This window comes from Porites lutea, chromosome 1, assembly GCF_958299795.1.
Source record: "Porites lutea chromosome 1, jaPorLute2.1, whole genome shotgun sequence".
Classification (NCBI taxonomy): Eukaryota; Metazoa; Cnidaria; class Anthozoa; order Scleractinia; family Poritidae; genus Porites; species Porites lutea.
The window spans coordinates 51317041-51328075 of NC_133201.1; the positions used below are offsets into that span (position 1 = coordinate 51317041).

General features: G+C 40.3%; 1 pseudogene; it reads left to right on the top strand.

Annotated features, from left to right (window-relative positions):
* Positions 1-7461: 7461 nt before the first annotated feature.
* On the top strand, positions 7462-8673 carry LOC140931897 (uncharacterized; annotated as a pseudogene).
* The last annotated feature ends 2362 nt before the right edge of the window (positions 8674-11035 follow it).

Sequence of the window (11035 nt, forward strand, 5' to 3'; positions counted from 1 at the left end):
GTCAAATCACAGCTAACATGATCTCCATGGTCCTCTCGGCGGACCGGTGCTCTGCCCACCAAGCTAACCGCTCGGCGGTGGGCGGTGGTTACCCTTTTCAAAATTTATAGGCCTGCCTCCTAACTAGTTAATCAGTGTGCACAATCAATTGGCACTTCCTATGCGAGTTACTGATGTATTGATTTACTTAATATTTTCTATAATTGGAAATAATTGATAAAGCGTTGTCCATTTCCTTTTTTATGCCGAATAGGATGAAAGAATGATTCTTCTAATGTTATGTACACTAACAGAGCCTGCTCTTAATTTCAGTCTCGGGGTTGAGCTGAGTTGTTACGTGCCGTATTTTCTCTGCTATTGGACTGATCTGTTACAAAAATCTACTAATAAGAGAATAGCTCAAACATTCAATGAAAAACGTAGAGAAAAAGGAATTTGGTTTTTTTTTAGCAAAACCGATGCCTGATTGGTTGGATTTAAATGTTTATATAAATCGCTTAAATTGTAATGCTGATTTGTTGTGCGGAAGCAATGTCAAAAGTACCGACCTTAAAACCGTAAAAAGGTAAATAATAAAAAATAAAACTGAAATAATAATATAGGGCCTCGTTTACTAGGCTAGCTCTCTCTAGCTAAGAGAAAAAAAACCTCATGTTAAAATCAGTTTGTGATCAAATGCAGCCATACTTACAGTTGTGCTTAAAGCCGGAACATCACCTTTAAGCCACTCTAAATTGACATTTAAATTTCATTTCATTTACAATTAACATCTCCTCAGAATTCTTTTTATAAATTATACAGGCAATTATTGTCATAACGTCAAAGATAATTAAAAAAAGTAGAAAACGTTTAGTAAAAACTGAACCAATAAAAATGCAGGATGTTACGCTTTGAAAGTGTGTGGTTTCTTTTTTTCAACTTTCGGCTTCTTTGACTCCGAATAATATAATCAGTCACTAGATCATAAGCGACAGAGATATTTATAGCGTTAATGGAAGCACCATTAATCCTTATCAATCGAGGTGAATGGCTTCAGCGCCGCTTACGACTCCGACTGCCTGCCTCGCTAGTCGGATATGACATACAAAGCCCATTTGTGAAGTTTGTTTACTTTACTTTACTCCGTGCAGCCCCGGTTTGCACTGAAATCAGGCGTAAAAAAACTATAGAATTACTATCTGAAAAAGCGTCATATAATTATGTTTTCCAAGCACTCACTGTGCAGAGCGATATCTAACTTTTGAACCGGGAAACTAGATATGGGATATAGATAAATCTCTGCCGTACCACGAGAAAGGAAATCACAGACTTATTAATACGTCTGGTACTGAACCCCAGTAAGGCAAATGAAAGATAAAAGATCTCGGTCTTTTCAATGAGATCGTAATAGGTACGGTTATAATAGTTAAAATTTGGCCATTTCAGCCTTTTTTGTACTAACATTTTTTTTCCTGGGCACAAAAAACTTATAATTATCACTTTCAAATTAATTTTCTCGTTTCTTAAAAACACTGCATGCACGGTTTTTTGGCCGCTTAAGACCATTGCATGATAACAAATAGTATAATTTTTATTCTGTAGGGTTTATTTACCGGACTTGCACAAACAAAAAAGGAGAGTGAATTAAAATGCATGTAGATTTCGACCAAAAACTTTTATTTTTGTTGCTTTGTTTTCGTTATTGTCGGTTACTATTTTACCGTTTAAAGATTGATGATGAAAAGTTATACAACCGCCCATTTTTGCGCTACGTCAAAGAAAAGTGGACATTTTCTGCGCGCGTTTTATTCGGCTGAAGTAAAATGGAAAACTGAAGGGTAGCTTGAATACAGTTGAAACATCAGTGGGGACCGTATGTGGTCGCATATGGTATGCTGACGTATATCCGGCAGCGTGGATATCAATAAAACGTCTTCCCACTTCAAAAGTACGGGTTTTTTTATTCGGAACCGCTAAAAATGTAGACAATTTGTCAAGGTCATCATATGGTGAATTTGCAAAACAACTTTGTCGATGTTTGTGGACTTAGTTTCAGAGTCAGCTGTACATTGAATGCCTAGATGAGGTGTTGTTCTTTGAGAACATTCCTTGATTATGGTTTTAATGTGGGTGACGCGTCAGAAAAATCATGAAAGTCGAAGAATCTTCGTTCGTGACAATTTCCGTGCTTGTTTTTATGTCCTTCCTGGCCTTATTTGCAGTACTTGGTAATGGACTTGTTCTTGGCATCATTGCTCGGTTTAAGAAGCTTAAGCTTCGCACCTTTCCAAACATTCTGATTGCTAATCTGGCGTTGGCTGATTTTTTCAACGCGTTCATCAACATACCCATGTACTTGCTTTATGCAGTCCTAAACGTAAAATGGTTTACAGGAAAAACTTTAGCGATGATTTCGATTTTCTCACCCTCATTCTTTACCTTCCTAAACGTCGTCTCCATGCTGGTGCTGCTTGTGAATATGTTTCTGGCGGTAACATTTGACTTGAAGTATTTCACATGGAAAACGAATAAAAGAGCCATAGAAATAGTTCTTTTTGAGTGGCTGGCCTGTTTTATCTTTGCTGTTTTGATGTCTTTTCAATGCCGTGATGTCGATCTTCAACAAGATGCTTCTGTTTTAACGTATCTCCGTGACGTTCTGGGTAAAGGCAAACCTATTGCGCCAGTCATCATCTCAGCATTCGTGGTCATTGCAGTAGTCCTTAGTGCCATGATTTTCGGGTCAATTCAAAAAAAGAAACGCCAGGTGAGGTTTTTTTTGCTTTAGAATGATTTCTACACTGGGTGATAAACTACATGTCTTAATTAGTTCCTTGAACTTTAACGCCAGTAATGCAGATACGCGTCCCCAGTAATAGGAATCGAAATTCAGTTATATTTTCATCGAGATAAATAGCTCCGATAAAATGCAAGTGACTCCGGGATTCTGCTAAGGGGCTTCAGGAAAACTGAAAATGATCAGCCCTTTTGAAAACAAAAACATTAGGGTTGACTCAGCAGGTACGCTGATATGAGTGAAATTGCTTGCAGGCGAAGAACTACAGTTCGCACACAGCGTCCTAAAAATTGTCGTGCAAACCCAGGGGGATCAAATCACCGCTGACCTAATGTAGCTCTTCACAAACGGGAGACTGTGTATTAGCAGTGGTCGAAAATTCCCTTCCTTGGCACTTTAATTTGGCGTGAACTAGACCAACCTTTAGCTCTATACATGATTACTCCATGGCCGAATTTGTACCATTTACATCCTATAAATATTTAAAATGGTTTTGTTCATTTCTAGAGAAAGCGGCTAAACTTGCCTCGACTCCACGCTGAGGCCAGACTGCAACAGGATATCCAAGCTGCCAAAATGATAATCGTTATTGTCTTTGCATTTCTTTTGTGTTATATTCCGCCCCTCTTCATGGCAGCCTGGGTTCGGTCCAATTTCTATTCCATTGATATTGCCTGGCGAAGTCACTTAGCACACACCAGCCTACTTATATCTAGCGATCAATCCTGTCATCTATTGTTTCAGAACCAGAAGGTTTCGATGTGCACTGAAACAGCTTCTTAATGATTCTTGCGGAAAAACGGCTTTCCAAGAAATCAAACAGGAGCAACGAGCCATAGAGATTATTCCAAATCGGAATGCACGAGGTGACAACATCGCGCGCGAACCTGACCAGGAGAGATTCGAACTTACGTCGACCCGCTCACCGCTTTTCCAGTGGGTTCGTAATTCTAACTGTTGCATTGGAAGAATGGGCCAGATTGTACAACAGTTTGAACAAAAGAAAAGTAGCGAAAATAAAGACGAAAAATTGGGAAGGCGAGCTGCTAGAAATAAAGTCATCCCTTTTACAATACAAGACAAGCCACAAGTTCAGATAGTAAGCCCGCCGTCAAAATCGCTAGATAACGAAAATTATACAGGAAAACTCCCCAGAAGAGAACGACCAACACCCGACGCAGATTACTCACGACAGGAGGTCATTGTTGAGGTGCATCCTAAACGTAACCATGGTCCACTGAAGGAGAAAGTAGCAGAGACTCCAGCATCGAAGAATGATTTGGCACCACCCATTGTCATTATTGCTGAATGAGCCAACCTTCGCCGCCTGGTGTTCTTGGCAATTAAGACACTGCTCGTGTCATGAAGACTTCAGAAAAAACATTTCAATCTCTAGTCTAAGAAATTCACAGCAAACAATTAAGTCTGCCGCTTACATCATCTCTAGAGAAGTTAAGATACAGGAGATAGCCCAGTATCTCTCCGTTTGTGTCACAAAATAAAACCACTTGAGCAAAAGCTTTAATTTGTTATTGTCCTTTTGTTGGGTTTTTGGAGTGATATTTAGTTTAGTTTTGTAAGAAACCTAACAGTAGGGTTTGAGGTGAATCGTAAGTTGAGTTTTTACAACTTATGGCGAGGAATTGAAACTTCATGACCAAGTCCCATTGGCCGGAGGGATATTCCCCATAGTGGACTATCGAGGAAGTTCCGCCCGCTAAGGGGTTCCTTTTTCGCTAAAAGGGGAATAAAAGGATAGGAATTTCACGAGAAAGTAAAGTATTTATTTTTAAAGCGTCTCTGAAAGTAGATCGGAGAGAAGTTAGAAACTGATCGAGGTTATAATGAGAAAAATGTTTGTTGTACGGTAGGAAGGGGATACAGCGCAGAGCGTATTCAATTGAGGTAGATGCAAGGGGACTGAATATTCTCGATGGAAGGTATTCAAAAACGGCTACCTTCTTGGGCCTAGCGACGAAGCATGCGCTTTCCCGAAAAGCAACGGCCGGGAGTACTGAAAATCCTTTTTGTTAATGTACCAGTCATTTCCAAAACCACCCATTCCACCGGGCATACCCCGGGGATTTGCTCCGTACAAAGGGGAATTTCACCAAAATGAGGCCCACCCAGTTGGGCATTTGACTTTCGTGTCAAAATGCTGGTCAGCGTCGCAAGCAAAAGGATTCTGTTATTGTTTCCGCATTCAGCATGAATGTGCATCGCGTTCACGGCCGGGTCATAACCCCTATATTCACTGTTTTGTTGGAGCATTTTGTGAACCTTTGAAAAAGCCAGTTAAATGTGGGCTTTCTGGAATGAACAATTTTATTGAAATGAACAAACCTCTGTACAGCAGCTTTCCGAGACTTTACATAATTTGGTTGAGTTTAGTAGGATAATTACATTTGAATAAACGGTCTATGAACGGCATTTGACCATCTAATCTGCTAACATTTCGGGGAATTTATAATTAACCATTTTTTTTTTAGAAGTCAAATGCCCGAGGGTTTGCCGCCCGGGGTGGGGGTGGGGGGAACTTGGGCGGTTTTGGAATGGACTGGTACATAAGCAGGGAGTACGTCCGCGTTATGATTCCAGAGCCCCGTTAAAATCTGTTGTGGATGATTTTCGCACTTGCGGACATATATGAAGAAAATGGCGCGCCCCTCCATGTTTGTCACGAAATCTAATGAAATGCTTAAAGAAAATTTACCAAAAGTGACTTATAAAAGGTAAGGGTTTGGAACACGGCTTGTAGGATCCCCTTAGTACTAGAAAAGCACTTTGAACACTTCCTTTCAGGTGGTGCCTGTAAGATATAGCAAGATATAGCATGGCTTTAAAAAATAGAAATAAAATAAAACATGAAAGCGTTTCAAAAAGGGAATGAACTATGGCTGGAAAAGAAAATTGCAATCCAAAATGTCCAGTCAAAAAAGAGATAAACAAGAAAGCTACAATAGTTCTAGAGGATTTTTAATTCCCCGCTTCTGAATGACCGCCAGCTCTAGGGTAAATACGGTTATCACGTGGTAATGTAATGCAATGTCGTTTATCAGAGGACAACAAGACGCACCCTCTTTACATTATTAACAGCAGGCTCGGACGTCAGCATACAATGGCGCCAAGCCAGTGGCAGCCGCTATCAGTCCATTTATGAGGTTATACTGTAATCCACCCATAGTCCATGATATGAATGATGTGCAATGCGTGAAAGGTAGATCCTACCCTTTTCCAACAGGAGTGTGGGTTCTTTTACGTCCCCTTCGATTTGACCAATGAAAGAAGGATGAAAGAGACAAGGCCAACGGCTTAACGTCATCGCTCCATGACGCGATCATCTTAAAGGGACTGTGACACGCTTCTGCGCATGTGCGGCATCTTGATTTCTGTTCTGGCGAACGTTTTTTCAAGCTTCAGGCTTTTGGTGAAGAAATCCTCTTCCATCGACCCTGAAACGCCCGAGAAAGCCATAATGTCAGTATTCAAGAGCTATTTGGAAACCATTTTAAAAGTTTTAAATGCCAATTATTTTGTATTTTTGTGCAAGCATTGTCGAGAAAATTCGAAGTCATTGAGGAGAAGTGCACGAAGCCATGTTCGTTGTTGTCAGTGTTCCTACACTGACAAGTGTAGCGTGTAATGTGGTCATCTGGCTTTCATTTCTGTCTATTAAGTTCTCCAGTCAACAATCTACCTTTTCCGAATAGTTCTTAAACGTTAAATATGTAAAGAAAGTTGAAAAGGGTTTCCTTGATACAGCCCTGGACTACTATTAAATAAGACGCAGCGGCGAGTGAAGCTGATCTACGACATGAATTCCGATTGTCTGCAACAATTTACTCTCTCGAGTGACTGGAATCAAAAGGAGAAAACCCAGCAATCTTTTGTTCTACAGGAAGTCGTGTGAGGTTTGAGGAAAGAATCCATCGAACATGAAACGTTTTAACAGGCATTCGATTTATGACTCCGATCCGTAGTTGTATTTTTACCAGAAAGTACTGACAACAGGTCGCGAGTTTTAGCGATGTGGTTGACATGGAATGTTCCTTGTATCTTTGCTGTATGAGCGTAAATGTTTAAGAATTGATCTTTTAAAAATAAATTGTTGCCTGAATGTTCCGTTTAATATCTGGTTTCGTTATGCGTTGAATCAATAACGTTTGTTTTGCGGAACACCCGACACAACGACTCGGAAGGAAGCAATTGAAATTTATGCCATAGTGATGGGCTCCTGTTTATGCTTAATTTTGCGTTGTTCTTTTACAATAATCTTTATACTTATACTTTATGTGGCTACTATTACAATGAAAGGGTTTTATGATGAAGCGCTATTAAAAATTGCTTTCAAACACTGCTACGATGAGCTACAATGTTCATGATGCGCAGTGCTCATCGTGCTAGCCGGCCGCATGGCATGGCTTATTTTATAACGTTTGCCTCATCCGATACTAGGGACCTTAAACAACGACGACGAATTGGACGACGACGACGAGTAGAGTTGCTGAGGGACTAGGCCGAGGACGTCGTTCACGGCGGGAAAACTAAAATGTTAAGCGCGCACTTGAACGTGGACGAGGACATGTAAACAAAACAGTGCTCGTTTATCGTGAAAATCGAGAAACAGTCCAATAATTTTATCATGTCTTCTTTTCACGAGGTCCAAGAGCAACTTCTCTTGAGTTATGAGGACGGTATTCTAGATGAAGATGAGTTTTTGCTACTACACGAGCAATTTATGCCGAAAAATCCCAATTTCTCGTACGAGGAATACGACAGGTTTTCCCTCGATGAGATGAACGATGCCGAGCGCTTGGCAGAGTTTAGATTTAGAAAGCACGACTTGCAAATTCTCTCAGAGGTTCTTCAAATACCCGATAGCTTCAGATGCTATTAAAGAAGTGTTGCTGACGGAATGGAAGGTCTCTGTATTCTTCTTAGAAGATTAAGTTATCCCTGCAGATACAGTGACATGATTTCTGGATTCGGACTGCCAGTACCAGTTCTCAGTATGGTCAGTAATGACGTCTTGGATTTTATATATAACACTCACAGACATCGCATAACACAGTGGAACCACAATGTGCTTAATCCAGCTGCATTACAGATTTACAGTAACGTTATTTCCGACAAAGGAGCTGCTTTACATAATTGTTTTGGGTTCGTTGATGGGACCGTTCGACCCGTATGCAGACCAGGAGAGCAACAAAGAGTCATCTACAACGGCCATAAGACGGTTTACGCTCTAAAATTCCAGTGTGTGGCTCTACCCAATGGTTTAATCGGTAACCTATATGGTCCAGTGGGTGAGTTTTGCGGGGAGTGTTTGTACAAAGAGAAAGTGGGCGATTTCAATTTCACTATGTTTTTAACAAGAAATATTGGAAGAGTGTCAGGGGTAAAGAGTGAGAGGCTTATGTGAGAACCTGTACAAGAAGAATTTTTAGTTCCTTACGTATTTTTTACTTCCTTTTACTGTTTCAGGGGGTCGTAAACACGATACTGGCATGCTAGCTGATTCAGGACTTCTTCAAGACCTGCAACGCTTTGCAAATTCACCAGCTGGCAATCCATTTTGCTTGTACGGCGATCCGGCATACCCTCATAGAATTAACTTACAGACGCTATTCCGAAATAGAGCCCTTACTGCCCCAATGATTGCTTTCAACCCGTCTATGAGTACAGTGCGAGAGTCCGTAGAATGGCCGTTTAATGACATTGTCAATTATTTTAAGTTTATGGACTTTAAAAAGAATCTAAAAATTAGTTTGAGTAGTGTAGGAAAGATGTATGTCGTTTGTGCAATTCTCAGGAATGCTCTTACATTCCTATATCCAAATCGGACATCGCAATACTTTAACTTAGATCCGCCAACACTACAAGATTACTTTGCTTGAAAGTAATTCGAATAATATACCGGTAATCAAAGAGGAATGACATGTCAGTGCAATAATGAAAGTTTCCTGTGAATAGCAATGAATTGTTTCTTGAGTAGCTTTTTTCTTTCAGGGTGTATCAAGAGAAGGCAGGTTAATTTGATACAGGAGTGTATTTATAAATGACAAACTGCTTTATAAGATTGTTTTGTTTAAACTTGAGTTCCAGCCAAGAGGCACAACATCTGGGATGCATTAACTGGTGACAGGAGCCTGCTGGCGAATGTTCCAATCATATCACAAAATTAGGAGTTAATTATTTACCAGAGGAACGGGAGGGGAAGAGGAAAAATGTTGACCCACCCCTTTCTGATACATTTTTTCATATCTTCTGACCCTTTGGCAGATAACCCCCCAATTCCAACCGATGCAGGAGGCTTCATTTTGTAGCCAGTCAGGCAAGATGGGCATACACTGTACCATAAAATAAACTTGAAACTTTGAAACACAAAGCTTAAATTTAACTAGTAATAGTTGACACTACAGCTGCCCCCGTTCTGTATATTGTCGGTCAATAGTATTCTTGCTGGTTGTGTAGCTCTTTGACTGGGTGTCTTTGAAATATACCGATTTATAATGAAGATTTTCACACATATTCCATACAATAGGTGAGATAAATACAGGAAACGCAAGGTTCTACGCACAGTTTCAGCTCGATTTACATAGCTTTGATCAAAACATTCTCAGTTTCGAGAATAGGTTATTCTAAACCATAAGAAAAAATTTAATTAGAAGTTGAATTTTTCGCTATTTCTCTTTCCCTTTTTAAATTCAGTTCATTTTATTTGCCGGAAATTAAGCCTTAGAAATTAAAAGGACGTTTGATCGATTCACGCTAGCGCATTCTAGTCTTATTTGAAACTTTATAACGGAAGGACATCTGTGAGCAGGGAATAAGTCAGCACAGTCTGCTAGTGATAAGCTAGCCGTTGTTCACTCGTCTTGCTTGTTTGGGGCTGAGTCTTATTCCGGTCAAAGAGAGAGAAAGAGTGTCTGGCAAGGTTTCCAATGTAAATCAAAGATTTGCGAACTCGTGTCTGGCAAACTCTCCAAGTGTTTATATATACACAGTTAAACGCACCTTATAACCTCCCCTGCGCTTAACGAGTGTCTTTTGGTCCATAACTTTCTGCTCCACAGAATGTCACTGCGTAACGCAAAAGAGTATCAGAGTATGACTGCACAATAAATGTCACAAATCTACCTGCGCGGTCCCTTCGGGATTTTCTGTCTTTACGTCATCCTAACCATTTCGTACTTGCTGGCGGAAACAATAGAAACGTCATCATTACCTACCGATTCCTCGCGGCCGCAGTTCGAGCAAATCGAGATTTTTTCTAGTATACTGACTGTATATTTGAACTGTAAGTACTGTCCTTAATATACGCGCGAGTTACTAGGGTGCCTCCAAGGGATTTTGCCTCTGGGCGAAATCCCTGCGGGGGCAATCACTATTAAATGTTGTAGCTTCAAATACAACACTGAAGATTGTAGCCAGCCAGACAAGATGTACAGAAATGCACATAAAATACACTTAAAACTTTGAAACATGACTCTTGAATTTAATCAATTATTTTAAGGTTTTGCAACAACACTAATCAATTAGAACTTTGCAGGTCCCAAAATGTACCTTCAAATACAAACAGTGCATTATTGCATGTCTGGAAAATATGCATGCTGCCTCAGCACTTTTTCACGGTAAAACTTTCAGTAACAACAACATTGGAAAAACCAACACTTGGATGGAGAAAATAGCGAATACCTAACTGTTCTTATTTTGGCCCTTTGCAAGCAAACAAAGCATAAGCTGAGTCTGCTGCTGCTGCTGTTGTTGTGCTAGCATTTTCATCATATGCTCCTTCTGACTCAGCTCCCTTCGTCTCAACTCCAAATCCTCCTTTCTCAGCACACTCTCTCTTTCTGACTTTTCTTTCAGAAATTGTACCACTTCCGATGTCGATCTTCTTCCTTTCTTCGCCGTCTGGGCTTTTTCGTCTTGTTTCTCAGCATTCCTTTTCTTGGTTTCACCCAAACGCTCAACCGCTCGGTTGCGGTGCTTCTCTGCTGCTGCCTTTTCAGTTTTCTTGTTGTCATCCCGCAGGCTTCTCGCATCTGTGGCCGCTTTCTCTTTTTCTATGATTTCTTCTAACGCTTTGTCTAGCTTTGTTTCCTGACAGTCTATCCCAGGGGCAGCTTCCTCCATTCTCATTTTCGCTTTGTACTTTTGTTGAAGTAATGTCAACCTGTCTCTGACACTTCTCTTTGATACTTTAAACGTAGGATGATCAGAGACATTTAAATTGTTTGCTATTTCGTTCCATGA